The sequence below is a fragment of the Phyllobates terribilis genome, unplaced genomic scaffold (assembly GCF_046119375.1).
Source record: "Phyllobates terribilis strain yellow unplaced genomic scaffold, ASM4611937v1 Scaffold_134__1_contigs__length_4944459, whole genome shotgun sequence".
Lineage (NCBI taxonomy): Eukaryota > Metazoa > Chordata > Amphibia > Anura > Dendrobatidae > Phyllobates > Phyllobates terribilis.
In genome coordinates, this window is record NW_027362894.1 from 1,945,846 (window position 1) to 1,965,788 (window position 19,943).

Here is a 19,943-nt window from a genome sequence, read left to right on the forward strand (position 1 = left end):
ATTCATTCACTGATAAAGATTTCCTCTTGAAAAGTCCAAGGTTCCTTGCATCCCACAAACTCTCCATCACACAAGCCATTATCAACCATAAAATTCTATCTTTAGACCGACTACACGCACCAATTCCAAACATCGCCACACGCCAATCCACAAAATTCACGCCTGCTAAACCCTTACACAATCCACCTACACACTTCCACACACTGTACGCGTACTCACAATCCCACATAACATGCCTCACAGTCTCACAACCACCACATCCCACTCTCGGACACACATCTGTTCTTATCAACTCTCTTTTCTTCTGCACTTCTCTCACAGGTAAAATATTATGTAAAGTCATCCACACAACATCCTTCTGTTTGTTTGACATCCCATACGTATCTAACTTCTTCCATGCATCTGAAACCTCATTCCCTCTCAGCCCAACAATATTACACTCTACCTCATTTGCACTCATTCTTTTCACCACATTCTTGGTCATTCTAAAATCATTCATTCCCACACTCAACAAATCATGCTTTCTCACAAATTTCTCAATCACCTCACACCAAACAGGACACTGAAAGGCCACAGGCACACTCGCATCTCTCTTCCTCCAGCATAACCCATACAACATCCATCCAGCAGAATAATTAGCCATAAAAGCACCTTTATTGCCTTTACCCAGCAAAATAACCACAGTCTTAATATAATTAAGACCTAAAAAAACTTCAATATTGGGAAAGGCCAGCCCACCATGCTGACAAGCCTTAAAAAGGCTCTCCCGCTTCAACTTCTCCATCTTACTACACCACAGGAATGTGAATACCAACTTCTCTATTCTCTTAATTTTCCTGTAAGGAGAAGGAAAAACAGTCGCCACATAAAGCAGGATAGGGAGAATCACTGCTTTGATAATTAATACCTTACCACGCAGAGTCAATTCTCTCATTCGCCAAAAATTCAATTTACGTTCAACCCGCATACCACACTCTTCCCAACTTTCATTCCCTTTTAAGTCATCATTAAATAATACGCCCAAAATCTTGATTGCACCCACTTCACACTTTACACCATCCATACGAATACTACTATCTCCAAAACATTTAAAACTACATTTATTCCAATTTACCCTAAAACCAGACGCACCAACAAAAAAATCCAAAAGCAATTTAATTCTACTCAAAGAAGCCATACTTTCACTCACAACCACAACATCATCCATATAACCTAACACTTTCACATGCTTACCACCACTACCAGGCACCAACAAACCTCTCATCATTTTATCCCGTCTAATCAAACATAACAATGGTTCTATTACACATACAAATAAGACGGGGGACATAGGACACCCCTGCCTTACTCCTGACCTAATCTTCACTTTGTCACACAGCCACCCATTAACCAAGAACTCACTTGACACACAATCATACAATGATTTTACACAATTCACAAATTCTCTAGGAAACCCCATTCTTTCCAGTACTTTAAACAAAAACACATGCGAAACCCTGTCAAACGCCTTCTCAAAATCAATAGCTAAAGTCATACATTTCTGCTTTCTATCCTTGCAATCCCCAATCATATCTCTCAACAATAACAAGTTATCACTCATACTTCTTCCAGGCACTGCACATACTTGGTCCTCCTCCACAACACTACCAATCACTTCACGCATACGATTTGCCAGTAACTTACTGTAGACCTTATAATCCGAATTCAGCAGTGTTATTGGTCTCCAGTTTTCCAAACGTTTCCTCTCACCCTTTTTATACACAAGCACAACCACTCCTTCTTTCATTGATTCACACAACCTACCATTCACCCACATATACTTACATACCTCAGTCAAATCTGTTCCCAAAACTTCCCATGCTTTCACATACAACTCTACAGGTATACCATCTTTCCCAGGAGTCTTACTCTTTTTAGCACTCCACACCACATTCTTCACTTCATCCAGAACTACATCCTCACACAATAGATCACGCTCCTCAGAATCAAGTTTTTTCTCCACACCATTCAGAACATATGACACAAGCCCAGAGTCAATCCATTTCTCATCATACAACTTGCTATAAAACCTATTCACTTCTTTCAGCACATCCTCACCCATACAGTTGGTTCCACTTTCATTCACAACTTCATTCATATCAGTCTTCCTACCATTCATTTTTTTAAAAAAGAACCTCGTACACTTCTCATTTTTCTCCAGGTGCTCAATTTTAGTACGATATATAATTTCCTTTCCTTTCTCATCCAACACACGCTTCAATTCATTCTTAGCCTCAGTAAGTTGATCAGACATCTCCAAACCACTTGCAACACACTTTCTCAACCAGTCAATCCGTCTATTAAGGTCATTAAACCTATTCCTATATCTGGCAGCTTTTCTATAGCCCCACTTTTTGAAGAAAGTTTTAAATTGCACTTTCACCCAGTCCCACCAGTCAAGAACACACACAAAATCCTTCTTACGCATTCTCCATCTTTCATACTTTACATTAAACTCATTCATCACCTCATCATCCTCTAACAGCCTTGCATTCAACTTCCATACCCCACCGCCATACACTTGGTCACCATTCGCACAAAACACGCCTCTCAAACATTCATGGTCCGAAAAAGGTACCTTTTGTTGAGAAAAATCCAAACATACCATATTTTTAGAAAATAACATTAAATCAATTCTGGAACGAATCTCACCACGGTCAGCATGGTATGTCGGCGGTGGTGGCATGCCAAGAACAACAACTGCTGCATCTAAAAAGGAAAAATCACAAATTAAATGGGACAATTTCTTTCCTGTTATGTCACACTTTCCTTCTGTGACACAATTAACGTCCCCAACAAAAATAGTGGGAGATTTCCCTGGAAGAAAAAAACTTAATTTTTCAAGAAGAGCAAGCCGCTCTTCCTTCCCTGTAGGGCAATATAAATTAATAATTCTGACCCGCCACCCTCTATAACTCAAAAATGCAATTAAACATCGGCCCACCTCCACCACAATATAACTATCAATAGAGATTTCTTTATTCCCAACTAATATCCCCACCCCATCATTTTTATTATGATTAGACCCTGACCAGATATGCTGTCCATAAGGCCAGTCTTTGTCACAAGGAGCATCCTGAATCCAACACTCCTGAAGGCAAAAAACATCAGCACCTAAATGTTTCAGGTAGTCCAGAACAGTTGTTCTTCTGATTTTAGATCTGATCTGCCTTACATTTAGGGACACTACATCCCAACCAGATTGGCAAGACATTAATTAAAGAAAAGAAATACATGACTCAATGTTGATCACACCATACTCATCCATTATCATCAGACTGGGAAAGCACCCCAAAGGTGTTGATGCTCTCAGGGATGCCAAGGTAAGGAGCATCAGGGGAGAAGACATCCTGCGGGTAAATGCGGTCACTTGCAGGACTGTCGCACCCTCCGCTGGCAGGTGAGTACTCTCGTCTGGGTTTTTTATTGGCCAGTTCAGGAGTATCATCATCATCAAAAGACCTCCCAGAAGTAAAGTCTCCTTGGCCACCATCCCTGGCCACCTCTTCGTCTGTAGCACCCCAGGACAATGCAGGGGTTCGAGCAAGAGACACATCCATGTCACCCTCACCACATATTTCGGACTGATGAGGGAGGTCCACATCCAACTCGGAGATCTCCATACTTGGCCCAGCAGGGGCTGGAGGGTCCAACAGGGTCTGGGCCTCACCCACCAGATCTTCAACCTCAGGGGGCTCCGTCTCCTCATTGATCTCTGCAGTAGTCACCTGTGGGGTAACAGCAGGGACAGTAGGCTTACCTTTGGTCACTTCGGAGAAGGACCTAGGCTTGACTTTAGCCTTACAATCCCGAATCACATGTCCTTCCTCCCCGCAGGCATCACATACCACCGGGTTGGAACAATCCTTCGCCAGATGACCGTACTTGTTGCACTTTCTACAGTTTGGCAATTGTTTGCAGAAATCCTGGATATGCCCGAACATGTTGCATCTCCTGCAGAACAATGGCGCCTCGGGAAAAAACAGATATCCAGAGTCTCTTCCAATTGTAAAGTTCAGGGGAGGATAGTGAATACCTCCAGGACCATGAGGGTCTATCCCAAACCTCACAAAGTATTTATACTTCCCAGTCCACAGCCCTTCTCCATTTAAGATTTTATGGGAGAATTGCACAAAAATGCAGTGTCTTCTCAGGAATGCAGTGATATCATCCCGGGAGATAAAGGGGTTGTGCATGAATACTACCACCGGGATATCCCCCTTAGAGTAGAGTACAGTGAAGATAAGTCCATCCAGCTGAGGGTGCTCTGAAAGGACTTGAAGAGTTTTGAAAAGGTTTTGGCAAGCCGCCATAGAAGAAAGCACCAAGACGTACCTATGCTCCCTTCTGAACTCCTGCAAACAGATGATCTCCGACTTCTGGATCTTCAGGATTTCATAGAAAATGGCGTTGACCAGGTATGACAACGAGAAATGGTCCTTCTTCTCCTCAGAGACCTCGATACGGAAAGCATTCTTGACCCGGGGATCCCCGGTCCCAGCAAAGCGAAGCTTGACACCCATGGTCGCTTCAGGAATCGCCTTCTCGTTTCCTCCTCACTCTCCCCCTATAGCAGCATCCAGCTTAAGCCACCGAAGTGGCGATGCTGGAAGGCCGAGGGCTAGTACACAAGGAACCTCTTGTCCAAACACTAGGTCTGAGCCAAAAGGCCGAGAAGCGATAACCAGAATTGGTTTCAAACTACGGAGCCACCCAAGGATCCTGAAAAGTCCATTTGTGGAGATGAGCTCCTGGACTCCCGTTAAGAAGACATGTTGTCAACCTCTAGATCCCTTACATGCCTGCACTTTTCGGCTTGCTGCTGCTGCAATCCACGCGTTTTAGATCTGCATAACTCCACCTCTTTAAACACAGCACCTTCACCCCCTGCTGTTCCCACCCGCCTCAACACCGTTGGAAGGGAGGAGAACCAATTAAGGCGGGGGGTGGGGTGGAACGAGCAGCTGTCTACCCTTAGCAGGAGGGCTGCTGATTACATACCTCTCCTGCTGCTGCTGCTGGCTGTCCAGCAGCAGACTGAAGGTGGCTGCTGCTGTGCACAGGTATATAAAGGCTCAGAGCCTATTATGACACGCGCAGCCAGCGTTCCATTGCCACATTCCATCTACTGCAGGCAGGATACCTGGCTGGCTGAATGTCGCTGAGAAGCTCACAGAGACCGCCATAAGCAACAGTTTAACAGAATGCCACAGACTAATCAACCAAACTTTTTGGGTTGGGTTCTCTTTTATAGTCTGCAGGCATTAAATGAAAGAAGTCAGTGTTCCAGCAGAGGGAGACAACGTTTCAGAAAAGGCATTGTAGCAAACCAAAAAAGAAATTTTAAGCGCAGCAGAGTAACCAGCGCACATACCTGTTAGCTCAGGTGAGTTTAAAAGGCTGCTGTTGATAACAAGGGCATTTGCTAAATAGATGGTGTGTGTGCAACAATATACTGAAAGGTCAATTATATTGTGCAGCTTATCTCACCACCTGTAGTTATTTAGGTGAAAGCTCCAAAATGCTTGCCTAATATGTCTGTTTATCCAAAAGGAAGTAAAAAGGGAGAGCTAGAAAGATAGCATTTCATTACATTACATGGCAATGCAATGCACAGTTGCTGAAGTTGAACCAAAATGAGCTTGTAATCTGGCTTCTGCAACTTTGAACATGAAAAATCCAATGAGGAGAAGAAAAGCAAAGCCAAAGAGTCCATCCCAAAATCCGACAAACAAGCAAAATGAACAAAAAACATTGAATTCAATTCTTTCTGATTTTAGAAACTGCATTAAAGAAGGGGTGCACCGGTCCTGGAGATACTGCAATACCAGGTCAAAGCGTGGAGTGGACAGAGCAAGCTCTTTTTCCATCTCCCTGTTCTAAAAATCCATTTAATATATGGTCCCCAGATAGGGGACGTATCAGATATTAAACTGATAAGAACAGATACTACACTTGATCTTAGCCAAAAGGCCGAGAAGCGATAACCAGAATTGGTTTCAAACTACGGAGCCACCCAAGGATCCTGAAAAGTCCATTTGTGGAGATGAGCTCCTGGACTCCCGTTAAGAAGACATGTTGTCAACCTCTAGATCCCTTACATGCCTGCACTTTTCGGCTTGCTGCTGCTGCAATCCACGCGTTTTAGATCTGCATAACTCCACCTCTTTAAACACAGCACCTTCACCCCCTGCTGTTCCCACCCGCCTCAACACCGTTGGAAGGGAGGAGAACCAATTAAGGCGGGGGGTGGGGTGGAACGAGCAGCTGTCTACCCTTAGCAGGAGGGCTGCTGATTACATACCTCTCCTGCTGCTGCTGCTGCTGCTGCTGCTGGCTGTCCAGCAGCAGACTGAAGGTGGCTGCTGCTGTGCACAGGTATATAAAGGCTCAGAGCCTATTATGACACGCGCAGCCAGCGTTCCATTGCCACATTCCATCTACTGCAGGCAGGATACCTGGCTGGCTGAATGTCGCTGAGAAGCTCACAGAGACCGCCATAAGCAACAGTTTAACAGAATGCCACAGACTAATCAACCAAACTTTTTGGGTTGGGTTCTCTTTTATAGTCTGCAGGCATTAAATGAAAGAAGTCAGTGTTCCAGCAGAGGGAGACAACGTTTCAGAAAAGGCATTGTAGCAAACCAAAAAAGAAATTTTAAGCGCAGCAGAGTAACCAGCGCACATACCTGTTAGCTCAGGTGAGTTTAAAAGGCTGCTGTTGATAACAAGGGCATTTGCTAAATAGATGGTGTGTGTGCAACAATATACTGAAAGGTCAATTATATTGTGCAGCTTATCTCACCACCTGTAGTTATTTAGGTGAAAGCTCCAAAATGCTTGCCTAATATGTCTGTTTATCCAAAAGGAAGTAAAAAGGGAGAGCTAGAAAGATAGCATTTCATTACATTACATGGCAATGCAATGCACAGTTGCTGAAGTTGAACCAAAATGAGCTTGTAATCTGGCTTCTGCAACTTTGAACATGAAAAATCCAATGAGGAGAAGAAAAGCAAAGCCAAAGAGTCCATCCCAAAATCCGACAAACAAGCAAAATGAACAAAAAACATTGAATTCAATTCTTTCTGATTTTAGAAACTGCATTAAAGAAGGGGTGCACCGGTCCTGGAGATACTGCAATACCAGGTCAATGCGTGGAGTGGACAGAGCAAGCTCTTTTTCCATCTCCCTGTTCTAAAAATCCATTTAATATATGGTCCCCAGATAGGGGACGTATCAGATATTAAACTGATAAGAACAGATACTACACTTGATCTTAGCCAAAAGGCCGAGAAGCGATAACCAGAATTGGTTTCAAACTACGGAGCCACCCAAGGATCCTGAAAAGTCCATTTGTGGAGATGAGCTCCTGGACTCCCGTTAAGAAGACATGTTGTCAACCTCTAGATCCCTTACATGCCTGCACTTTTCGGCTTGCTGCTGCTGCAATCCACGCGTTTTAGATCTGCATAACTCCACCTCTTTAAACACAGCACCTTCACCCCCTGCTGTTCCCACCCGCCTCAACACCGTTGGAAGGGAGGAGAACCAATTAAGGCGGGGGGTGGGGTGGAACGAGCAGCTGTCTACCCTTAGCAGGAGGGCTGCTGATTACATACCTCTCCTGCTGCTGCTGCTGCTGCTGCTGGCTGTCCAGCAGCAGACTGAAGGTGGCTGCTGCTGTGCACAGGTATATAAAGGCTCAGAGCCTATTATGACACGCGCAGCCAGCGTTCCATTGCCACATTCCATCTACTGCAGGCAGGATACCTGGCTGGCTGAATGTCGCTGTGAAGCTCACAGAGACCGCCATAAGCAACAGTTTAACAGAATGCCACAGACTAATCAACCAAACTTTTTGGGTTGGGTTCTCTTTTATAGTCTGCAGGCATTAAATGAAAGAAGTCAGTGTTCCAGCAGAGGGAGACAACGTTTCAGAAAAGGCATTGTAGCAAACCAAAAAAGAAATTTTAAGCGCAGCAGAGTAACCAGCGCACATACCTGTTAGCTCAGGTGAGTTTAAAAGGCTGCTGTTGATAACAAGGGCATTTGCTAAATAGATGGTGTGTGTGCAACAATATACTGAAAGGTCAATTATATTGTGCAGCTTATCTCACCACCTGTAGTTATTTAGGTGAAAGCTCCAAAATGCTTGCCTAATATGTCTGTTTATCCAAAAGGAAGTAAAAAGGGAGAGCTAGAAAGATAGCATTTCATTACATTACATGGCAATGCAATGCACAGTTGCTGAAGTTGAACCAAAATGAGCTTGTAATCTGGCTTCTGCAACTTTGAACATGAAAAATCCAATGAGGAGAAGAAAAGCAAAGCCAAAGAGTCCATCCCAAAATCCGACAAACAAGCAAAATGAACAAAAAACATTGAATTCAATTCTTTCTGATTTTAGAAACTGCATTAAAGAAGGGGTGCACCGGTCCTGGAGATACTGCAATACCAGGTCAATGCGTGGAGTGGACAGAGCAAGCTCTTTTTCCATCTCCCTGTTCTAAAAATCCATTTAATATATGGTCCCCAGATAGGGGACGTATCAGATATTAAACTGATAAGAACAGATACTACACTTGATCTTAGCCAAAAGGCCGAGAAGCGATAACCAGAATTGGTTTCAAACTACGGAGCCACCCAAGGATCCTGAAAAGTCCATTTGTGGAGATGAGCTCCTGGACTCCCGTTAAGAAGACATGTTGTCAACCTCTAGATCCCTTACATGCCTGCACTTTTCGGCTTGCTGCTGCTGCAATCCACGCGTTTTAGATCTGCATAACTCCACCTCTTTAAACACAGCACCTTCACCCCCTGCTGTTCCCACCCGCCTCAACACCGTTGGAAGGGAGGAGAACCAATTAAGGCGGGGGGTGGGGTGGAACGAGCAGCTGTCTACCCTTAGCAGGAGGGCTGCTGATTACATACCTCTCCTGCTGCTGCTGCTGCTGCTGCTGGCTGTCCAGCAGCAGACTGAAGGTGGCTGCTGCTGTGCACAGGTATATAAAGGCTCAGAGCCTATTATGACACGCGCAGCCAGCGTTCCATTGCCACATTCCATCTACTGCAGGCAGGATACCTGGCTGGCTGAATGTCGCTGAGAAGCTCACAGAGACCGCCATAAGCAACAGTTTAACAGAATGCCACAGAATAATCAACCAAACTTTTTGGGTTGGGTTCTCTTTTATAGTCTGCAGGCATTAAATGAAAGAAGTCAGTGTTCCAGCAGAGGGAGACAACGTTTCAGAAAAGGCATTGTAGCAAACCAAAAAAGAAATTTTAAGCGCAGCAGAGTAACCAGCGCACATACCTGTTAGCTCAGGTGAGTTTAAAAGGCTGCTGTTGATAACAAGGGCATTTGCTAAATAGATGGTGTGTGTGCAACAATATACTGAAAGGTCAATTATATTGTGCAGCTTATCTCACCACCTGTAGTTATTTAGGTGAAAGCTCCAAAATGCTTGCCTAATATGTCTGTTTATCCAAAAGGAAGTAAAAAGGGAGAGCTAGAAAGATAGCATTTCATTACATTACATGGCAATGCAATGCACAGTTGCTGAAGTTGAACCAAAATGAGCTTGTAATCTGGCTTCTGCAACTTTGAACATGAAAAATCCAATGAGGAGAAGAAAAGCAAAGCCAAAGAGTCCATCCCAAAATCCGACAAACAAGCAAAATGAACAAAAAACATTGAATTCAATTCTTTCTGATTTTAGAAACTGCATTAAAGAAGGGGTGCACCGGTCCTGGAGATACTGCAATACCAGGTCAATGCGTGGAGTGGACAGAGCAAGCTCTTTTTCCATCTCCCTGTTCTAAAAATCCATTTAATATATGGTCCCCAGATAGGGGACGTATCAGATATTAAACTGATAAGAACAGATTTTTTTTTTTTAATTTGGCTATCCCCTGCAGAGGGATAAAACCGTTTATTAAAACTTTAACAAATTACAAGCATAATTACACAAATACCAAACGTTAAAAGACAAATGAAATTTACAAAACAAAAAAAATACAAAGATTTTAAATAATTAGGTTCCATTGGTCAACAAGCCATTTTTTGGAAATATGTCCATTCTTCTTTTTGTCAATTAAATAATAAGTATACATTTCACATAAACATAAACTTAAAACATCATTCACTGATAAAACATCTTGTTTAAAAATAGCAATGTTGCGCGCTTTCCAGAGAGATGACTTGGCGCAGTTCACTGTCTTCCAAGCCATTGTGTACTGGTCCATTGTGGGGCATTCCATAAGTCCGTATAGCACAGTTTTATATGTAAAGTCCTTGAGGTCTGCCACCCTTTCCAGTAGGGGGAGCAGTCTTCTCCAGAAATCCTTTGCAAAATTACATGTCCATAATAGATGTTCCACCGTTTCCTCGTCTTGGCATCCGGCTCTTGGGCAGATGGCAGACCTCACAAATCCTCTTCTGTATTGGAATGCCCGGCAAGGAAGACAGCGGTGCATGCAACTCCAAGCCAGATCTCTCTGTTCATTAAAAAGATAAAAAACGTTAATCATTTTCCAGATAGACATAGATTTGTCATCATCATATCTGTCAACATTACATATTTCCTCACTTTTACGTATTTCTTTAATTAGTTTCTTACTATTTCTTAATTCCTCTATTTTCTTAGTCCCTAAATTAAAATTGGACACTATTTTCCTTAAAATCTCATAATGCGTCGACAAATTAAAAGCATGGGGCACAGATATATTAACTTCATACCATCCAAACTTTCTCATAAAAAATCCTGTATTAAAACGCATAAAAAAGGACCAATAGTGATTCTTAAAAAGGGCATTAAAACAGTAAACGAACAGATGGATTAAAAGAAACCTATTAAAATCTGGAAAATCTTTACCACCTTTTACTTTTGATTTCATCACGATTTCTCTTTTCAGCTTTTCCATTTTTGAGTTCCAAAAGAAGGTAAAACAGGTTTTGGTTATCTTTTTTAAAACATTAACAGGCGGGGGGAAAACCATGCTAAGATACAATAAAAGAGGTAAAATCACCATCTTTAAAACCAATACTTTACCCTCCATTGTAAGTCTCCTCATGTTCCACATACATATTTTCGTATTTACTTTCTGTGTAACTGTTTCCCAACTATTATAACCATCATTATTTTCAGTGAATGATATACCTAAAATGGAAATGGATTCGGAGACATTAATTGGTACATCACGTAAAATCATCCCCCCAACACTTAAAATGTTACACTTATTAAAATTGATTTTAAAACCAGAAGCTAGACAAAAGGATTGCACTTGATGGAGAGTGGCCGTAAGTGATGGTGCATCTGTACACAAGACCGCCACGTCATCCATGTAGCCTACAACCTTGGCCTCCAAACCACCGCTTCCAGGCAGAGGGACACCGCATATCTGTTTATTTTGGCGTATTGCACATAACATTGGTTCCAGTGCACAGATAAACAGTAGGGGGGACAGAGGGCATCCCTGTTTCACCCCTGACCGTAAAAATACCTCTTGTGTCTTAAAACCATTCACTAAAATCTTACTTGTACAATCCTTGTAAAATGCTTTAAGCGATAGTAAAAACCCTTCTGGTATGCCCATTTTCTCTAAAACTTTAAAAAGATAAAAGTGTGAGACACGGTCAAATGCTTTTTCAAAATCAATAGATAAAATCGCCATTTTCCCCTTTCTGTCTTTCACATCCTCAATACAGTCTTTCACTAAATTCAGATTGTCCCATATACTGCGCCCCGGCACCCCACACACTTGATTAGAATGAATAACTTTGCTGATGACTTCTTTTAGACGATTTGCACAAATTTTAGCCATTATTTTATAGTCACAATTTAAAAGTGTTATTGGTCTCCAGTTTTCTAATTTTGATTTATCACCTTTTTTGTATAGGAGGGAGACTTCACCTTTCTTCCAGGAATTTAATAAAACCTTATTATTAAAAACCTCAGTAAACAAATAAAACAAATCATCTTTTAAAATATCATAAAAACATACATAAAATTCTATTGGGATGCCATCAGGACCAGGGACCTTTCCAGTTTTAAAACTTTTAATAGTTTTTAACACTTCTTGTTCCGTTAAAACTTGGGATAAAAACTCTTGGGATGCGGGATCTAAAACAGCTGTTAGTCCTTGCAGCGAATCATCCATTAATTTATTATCTATATTTTTTCCATTAAAAAGATTAGAAAAAAAACCCTCAACTTTACCCAGCATATTTTTTATATTATTCTCACCATCTATATGGTCAATTATCACTTTTTCTTTTTTATTTTTCCTAAAAAAATATCTGGAACACTTTTCATTTTCTTCTATATGTTGTACTCTAGAACGAAAAATTATCTCTTTTCCTTTTTGTTCTAGCCATTTTGAAATCTCTTCTTTTAAGTTTGAAATATCAACTTGTACATCTATCCCATTGTCTCTGAGCTTAAATAATGTTTGTAGGCGGGTATTTAAAATTCTATATTCTTCATATTTTTCTTTGGCTCTACATATACTCTTTTTAATAAAAAAGTCTTTTATTTTTACTTTCATTCTATCCCACCATACACTCATAGTCTCATTTGTTTTTTTCCCTTTTCTACATTTCCTATAAAACTCAATAAAATCTGATAAAATCTGCGGGTCGGTTAAAAGGGATACGTTCATTTTCCAGCTTTTCTTACCACATTTTTTGTTGTCATTTACTTTTATGGTAAAGGATAAAAGTTTATGGTCTGAAAATATATTAGTTAAAACTTCACATTTGGCAGGTATTGTTTTATCTGAACCAAAAATAAAATCAATCCTAGAGCTACAATTAGCATTGCTCCAAGTGAAACCGGCGTCCTCTGGGCTGTCACTATGACACTCTTTATATATGTCTATCAATTTAGCATCTTTGACTATATCATGTAGCATACCTGAGGTTTTATCGTAGTTCCTGCTTACAGAGCTGGAGCGCCGGTTTTCACCTTTTAAAACACAATTAAAATCCCCTGCTAAGATAAAAGGTTCAGAGTTATTAATAAATAATGGTAAAAGATCAAGCATTTCGGCTCTTTCATTTTTCTCTGGGGATCCATAAAAATTTAAAAACTGCCATCTAATACCATCAATAAAAGCTTTCACTAATAAAATACGACCTGGTAAAATTTCCTGAATAAAATCAATTAAAACGTTCCCTTTAAAAAGTATGGCTACACCCGCTGATCCTGCAGCATTCGATCCGGACCAGACAGATGGCCCACACTTCCACTCATCTTTATATTTTTGATATGACATTTCATGTGGGATATTACATTCTTGCAGAAAAAATACAGATGCAGTAAAACACGTAAAAAAATTAAAAAGAGCAGTTCTTCTCGTGTTAGATTTTATGCCTCTCACGTTGAGGGAAATACCTTTGAGTTCAGCCATCATTAGAAAATGTAGAAATTTTACTTAGGTAACTAAGAGCAACGGATTTACCTGTCCGATGAACCTGATCAGACCACTGGGCTTGCGCCTCCCTCCTCATCTGATAGTATCGTCACGAGAGTCTCCGTGGAGGAGGAAAGATTACCACATTTATATAAACCCGACGCTACACTGGCATAGCTCGGAGGGCTGGCTGGCAGAACCCGCTGGGTCTCCATTGGCTGGCCATGCAGTTCCTCATCAGGTGGGTCCCCGAGGGGTTCCGCCGCCCCTGTTTGACCTGTAGAAGGTCGTCCTATAGGAGGAGGTTGCGCACAAGGCAGAGCCTCTGACTCTTCAGAGGCACCAAGATCCCGGTCCCCACCTGTAGCAGCGGAGACCGAAACCCCTGAGGGTCCAGCGTCCACGTCCCCTTCTGGAGAAGTGTCCATCTGTTCACCTCCTGCTGCCTCCTCCGAACCACCCTTTTTCTTTTTCTTAGGACCCACCTTTATCCACTCAGCGCCCTCAGCACTAGGAGACCCAGACTGGGCATGGGCTTCTGTGTCGGCCTTTTGCCGGTCCCTTTTGACCTTACCAGTAGTGCCCTTCTGCTCCTTCTCAGCCCTCCTTTTGGACTCCCGCAGGTCCTGCAGCCAGGTTTTGGGATTTGGTATTTTACCTGTCATAGACTCTGGAGACACTTCACTATTTGGTACGCCCTTATTGTCTCCAGAGGCTCCAGGTTGTTGTTCCTCCTCCTGAGGGGTGGTCTGATCTTTTGGTCCTTGGTCGGACGTCTTGGACTTCCCCTTTTGCTCATCTTCCCGAAATCTGTGAGGGCAAGAAAAATAAAAGTGACCTGGAGTCTGGCAAAAACTGCATTTCTTTTCCTTAGGGCATTCTTTTGTCTCATGTTCTTCACTAGCACAATTTCTACATGATACATGACAGTTTTCTTTTGAATGACCATAGCGCCCACAATTTCTGCAATATACTGGCATCCCAGAAAAGAAGAAATCCCCATTTGTTTGCCCAATTTTGAAACGGGCAGGGGGGAGCCGTATACCACCTGGTGTATTTGGATCTCTTGTACACTTCACAAGGAATTTCCACTTAGATGTCCATATGTTATATTCGTTTAATATCTTCCCAATACATTTAACACTTTTAAAATAAATTGCTAGAAATGACATTACTTCTGGAGCAGAAACAAAGGGCGAAAATATTTTTACAATAACCAGTCTTACCTCATCCAGGACGTGCTCAACAATTTGTATCCCTTTCAAAACAGGACTATTTTCAACTTTTTTTAACTTTTCTAGTACATCTCTAAAAATACCTTCTCCGGTGAATGTGATGTCATAGTCACCTCTTCTGGGATAATCCTGGATGGAGAGAATTTCATTCCTTTGTACGCCAAGAAGGTTCCTGAGCACGTCCTGGACTACATACCCTAATTTCCTCATATCCGAGCCACCCGCCGTGAAGTGAACTCGGATAGAGTTTTTTAGCCTCGCATAAAGAGGCACGAGGTTAGGGTCAACCTCCATGGAAAAACACAACAAGGTTGCAAATTGCAGCCGCTTGCAATCTGCGCTCCCAGTGTTCTTGCAGCGAAAAACACCTGGAAGCTGGGGGATCGCAACTCGTTACCCTGGGACTAAGCCCTCTCCCTAATAGCAGCAAGCAGGTTAAGTCCACCAAAGTGGACGATCCTGCCAGGCCAAGGAGAGGGGTACCCGAGTACCCTTCAACCACAATCTCCTGCAATAAAGCACTTGATCTTAGCCAAAAGGCCGAGAAGCGATAACCAGAATTGGTTTCAAACTACGGAGCCACCCAAGGATCCTGAAAAGTCCATTTGTGGAGATGAGCTCCTGGACTCCCGTTAAGAAGACATGTTGTCAACCTCTAGATCCCTTACATGCCTGCACTTTTCGGCTTGCTGCTGCTGCAATCCACGCGTTTTAGATCTGCATAACTCCACCTCTTTAAACACAGCACCTTCACCCCCTGCTGTTCCCACCCGCCTCAACAACGTTGGAAGGGAGGAGAACCAATTAAGGCGGGGGGTGGGGTGGAACGAGCAGCTGTCTACCCTTAGCAGGAGGGCTGCTGATTACATACCTCTCCTGCTGCTGCTGCTGCTGCTGCTGGCTGTCCAGCAGCAGACTGAAGGTGGCTGCTGCTGTGCACAGGTATATAAAGGCTCAGAGCCTATTATGACACGCGCAGCCAGCGTTCCATTGCCACATTCCATCTACTGCAGGCAGGATACCTGGCTGGCTGAATGTCGCTGTGAAGCTCACAGAGACCGCCATAAGCAACAGTTTAACAGAATGCCACAGACTAATCAACCAAACTTTTTGGGTTGGGTTCTCTTTTATAGTCTGCAGGCATTAAATGAAAGAAGTCAGTGTTCCAGCAGAGGGAGACAACGTTTCAGAAAAGGCATTGTAGCAAACCAAAAAAGAAATTTTAAGCGCAGCAGAGTAACCAGCGCACATACCTGTTAGCTCAGGTGAGTTTAAAAGGCTGCTGTTGATAACAAGGGCATTTGCTAAATAGATGGTGTGTGTGCAACAATATACTGAAAGGTCAATTATATTGTGCAGCTTATCTCACCACCTGTAGTTATTTAGGTGAAAGCTCCAAAATGCTTGCCTAATATGTCTGTTTATCCAAAAGGAAGTAAAAAGGGAGAGCTAGAAAGATAGCATTTCATTACATTACATGGCAATGCAATGCACAGTTGCTGAAGTTGAACCAAAATGAGCTTGTAATCTGGCTTCTGCAACTTTGAACATGAAAAATCCAATGAGGAGAAGAAAAGCAAAGCCAAAGAGTCCATCCCAAAATCCGACAAACAAGCAAAATGAACAAAAAACATTGAATTCAATTCTTTCTGATTTTAGAAACTGCATTAAAGAAGGGGTGCACCGGTCCTGGAGATACTGCAATACCAGGTCAATGCGTGGAGTGGACAGAGCAAGCTCTTTTTCCATCTCCCTGTTCTAAAAATCCATTTAATATATGGTCCCCAGATAGGGGACGTATCAGATATTAAACTGATAAGAACAGATACTACACTTGATCTTAGCCAAAAGGCCGAGAAGCGATAACCAGAATTGGTTTCAAACTACGGAGCCACCCAAGGATCCTGAAAAGTCCATTTGTGGAGATGAGCTCCTGGACTCCCGTTAAGAAGACATGTTGTCAACCTCTAGATCCCTTACATGCCTGCACTTTTCGGCTTGCTGCTGCTGCAATCCACGCGTTTTAGATCTGCATAACTCCACCTCTTTAAACACAGCACCTTCACCCCCTGCTGTTCCCACCCGCCTCAACACCGTTGGAAGGGAGGAGAACCAATTAAGGCGGCGGGTGGGGTGGAACGAGCAGCTGTCTACCCTTAGCAGGAGGGCTGCTGATTACATACCTCTCCTGCTGCTGCTGCTGCTGCTGCTGGCTGTCCAGCAGCAGACTGAAGGTGGCTGCTGCTGTGCACAGGTATATAAAGGCTCAGAGCCTATTATGACACGCGCAGCCAGCGTTCCATTGCCACATTCCATCTACTGCAGGCAGGATACCTGGCTGGCTGAATGTCGCTGAGAAGCTCACAGAGACCGCCATAAGCAACAGTTTAACAGAATGCCACAGACTAATCAACCAAACTTTTTGGGTTGGGTTCTCTTTTATAGTCTGCAGGCATTAAATGAAAGAAGTCAGTGTTCCAGCAGAGGGAGACAACGTTTCAGAAAAGGCATTGTAGCAAACCAAAAAAGAAATTTTAAGCGCAGCAGAGTAACCAGCGCACATACCTGTTAGCTCAGGTGAGTTTAAAAGGCTGCTGTTGATAACAAGGGCATTTGCTAAATAGATGGTGTGTGTGCAACAATATACTGAAAGGTCAATTATATTGTGCAGCTTATCTCACCACCTGTAGTTATTTAGGTGAAAGCTCCAAAATGCTTGCCTAATATGTCTGTTTATCCAAAAGGAAGTAAAAAGGGAGAGCTAGAAAGATAGCATTTCATTACATTACATGGCAATGCAATGCACAGTTGCTGAAGTTGAACCAAAATGAGCTTGTAATCTGGCTTCTGCAACTTTGAACATGAAAAATCCAATGAGGAGAAGAAAAGCAAAGCCAAAGAGTCCATCCCAAAATCCGACAAACAAGCAAAATGAACAAAAAACATTGAATTCAATTCTTTCTGATTTTAGAAACTGCATTAAAGAAGGGGTGCACCGGTCCTGGAGATACTGCAATACCAGGTCAATGCGTGGAGTGGACAGAGCAAGCTCTTTTTCCATCTCCCTGTTCTAAAAATCCATTTAATATATGGTCCCCAGATAAGGGACGTATCAGATATTAAACTGATAAGAACAGATTTTTTGATTGAAGCTGCATCCAAGGCACTGAAAAATGTGACCGAAGTCACACCAAAACAGCGCACGAGGCGAGGATTCATGTGGACCCTTCCCGGAGGAGAGGGTCCCCAATAAACCATCCTCATCCCTCCGAGCCAGAAGGCCACAGCGAGGGTCAGGGATCTCCGATGCTCTCCCTAGCCGAAGCCGGAGAAGAGCCGTTTTCGTGCTCCCAGCTTCCATCTAGGCTGCCACCCTAGTGGAGCTGGAGCCTGTGTTGGTTTCTCAGCCCAAAGCTGACCGGACCTCCGACCGGGTTTATAAAAATTCCCCTTCCTAGCCCGGAGGCCAGGAATAGGGGGGGTTGCTCAGAAAGTATGATTGGCAAAGGTGCGGCGTGCTACGAAGCCAAGTCTTTCTGGGGTTCCCAGTCCCAGTAAGCTTGGACTCCCACCAGGGCGCCTACTCCTGGGGCACATTGCTCCAAAGCCCTCACACTTACCCAGACTAGTGACTTCGATCCTGGAGGGCCATGTTTTCCATCAGATAACTCTATGAGCCACCTGGCGTACTAACAAGTGCACCAAACCAGTGTGTAATATGCATCAATTTACTAGGGCAGCCCAAGGACAAAACTGCCTTTTCAAATGATACTACACTTGATCTTAGCCAAAAGGCCGAGAAGCGATAACCAGAATTGGTTTCAAACTACGGAGCCACCCAAGGATCCTGAAAAGTCCATTTGTGGAGATGAGCTCCTGGACTCCCGTTAAGAAGACATGTTGTCAACCTCTAGATCCCTTACATGCCTGCACTTTTCGGCTTGCTGCTGCTGCAATCCACGCGTTTTAGATCTGCATAACTCCACCTCTTTAAACACAGCACCTTCACCCCCTGCTGTTCCCACCCGCCTCAACACCGTTGGAAGGGAGGAGAACCAATTAAGGCGGGGGGTGGGGTGGAACGAGCAGCTGTCTACCCTTAGCAGGAGGGCTGCTGATTACATACCTCTCCTGCTGCTGCTGCTGCTGCTGCTGGCTGTCCAGCAGCAGACTGAAGGTGGCTGCTGCTGTGCACAGGTATATAAAGGCTCAGAGCCTATTATGACACGCGCAGCCAGCGTTCCATTGCCACATTCCATCTACTGCAGGCAGGATACCTGGCTGGCTGAATGTCGCTGAGAAGCTCACAGAGACCGCCATAAGCAACAGTTTAACAGAATGCCACAGACTAATCAACCAAACTTTTTGGGTTGGGTTCTCTTTTATAGTCTGCAGGCATTAAATGAAAGAAGTCAGTGTTCCAGCAGAGGGAGACAACGTTTCAGAAAAGGCATTGTAGCAAACCAAAAAAGAAATTTTAAGCGCAGCAGAGTAACCAGCGCACATACCTGTTAGCTCAGGTGAGTTTAAAAGGCTGCTGTTGATAACAAGGGCATTTGCTAAATAGATGGTGTGTGTGCAACAATATACTGAAAGGTCAATTATATTGTGCAGCTTATCTCACCACCTGTAGTTATTTAGGTGAAAGCTCCAAAATGCTTGCCTAATATGTCTGTTTATCCAAAAGGAAGTAAAAAGGGAGAGCTAGAAAGATAGCATTTCATTACATTACATGGCAATGCAATGCACAGTTGCTGAAGTTGAACCAAAATGAGCTTGTAATCTGGCTTCTGCAACTTTGAACATGAAAAATCCAATGAGGAGAAGAAAAGCAAAGCCAAAGAGTCCATCCCAAAATCCGACAAACAAGCAAAATGAACAAAAAACATTGAATTCAATTCTTTCTGATTTTAGAAACTGCATTAAAGAAGGGGTGCACCGGTCCTGGAGATACTGCAATACCAGGTCAATGCGTGGAGTGGACAGAGCAAGCTCTTTTTCCATCTCCCTGTTCTAAAAATCCATTTAATATATGGTCCCCAGATAAGGGACGTATCAGATATTAAACTGATAAGAACAGATTTTTTGATTGAAGCTGCATCCAAGGCACTGAAAAATGTGACCGAAGTCACACCAAAACAGCGCACGAGGCGAGGATTCATGTGGACCCTTCCCGGAGGAGAGGGTCCCCAATAAACCATCCTCATCCCTCCGAGCCAGAAGGCCACAGCGAGGGTCAGGGATCTCCGATGCTCT

General features: G+C 43.2%; 7 non-coding genes and 1 pseudogene across 7 annotated transcripts; all 8 read right to left on the reverse strand.

The window, feature by feature from the left end:
- Positions 1 to 5,833: 5,833 nt before the first annotated feature.
- On the reverse strand, positions 5,834 to 6,024 carry LOC141204118 (U2 spliceosomal RNA). The gene has a single exon (XR_012275090.1). It is a non-coding gene; the product is annotated as a U2 spliceosomal RNA (small nuclear RNA).
- A 1,124-nt stretch (positions 6,025 to 7,148) lies between these two features.
- Positions 7,149 to 7,339, reverse strand: LOC141204769 (U2 spliceosomal RNA). The gene has a single exon (XR_012275625.1). It is a non-coding gene; the product is annotated as a U2 spliceosomal RNA (small nuclear RNA).
- Positions 7,340 to 8,460: 1,121 nt separating this feature from the next.
- Positions 8,461 to 8,651, reverse strand: LOC141204770 (U2 spliceosomal RNA). Its single transcript, XR_012275626.1, has one exon. It is a non-coding gene; the product is annotated as a U2 spliceosomal RNA (small nuclear RNA).
- Positions 8,652 to 9,772: 1,121 nt separating this feature from the next.
- On the reverse strand, positions 9,773 to 9,963 carry LOC141204317 (U2 spliceosomal RNA). Its single transcript, XR_012275268.1, has one exon. It is a non-coding gene; the product is annotated as a U2 spliceosomal RNA (small nuclear RNA).
- Positions 9,964 to 16,360: 6,397 nt separating this feature from the next.
- Positions 16,361 to 16,551, reverse strand: LOC141204771 (U2 spliceosomal RNA). The gene has a single exon (XR_012275627.1). It is a non-coding gene; the product is annotated as a U2 spliceosomal RNA (small nuclear RNA).
- A 1,121-nt stretch (positions 16,552 to 17,672) lies between these two features.
- LOC141204238 (U2 spliceosomal RNA) lies at positions 17,673 to 17,854 on the reverse strand. Its single transcript, XR_012275205.1, has one exon. It is a non-coding gene; the product is annotated as a U2 spliceosomal RNA (small nuclear RNA).
- A 524-nt stretch (positions 17,855 to 18,378) lies between these two features.
- Positions 18,379 to 18,494, reverse strand: LOC141204426 (U2 spliceosomal RNA; annotated as a pseudogene).
- Positions 18,495 to 19,615: 1,121 nt separating this feature from the next.
- LOC141204240 (U2 spliceosomal RNA) lies at positions 19,616 to 19,797 on the reverse strand. Its single transcript, XR_012275207.1, has one exon. It is a non-coding gene; the product is annotated as a U2 spliceosomal RNA (small nuclear RNA).
- Between the last annotated feature and the right edge of the window lie 146 nt (positions 19,798 to 19,943).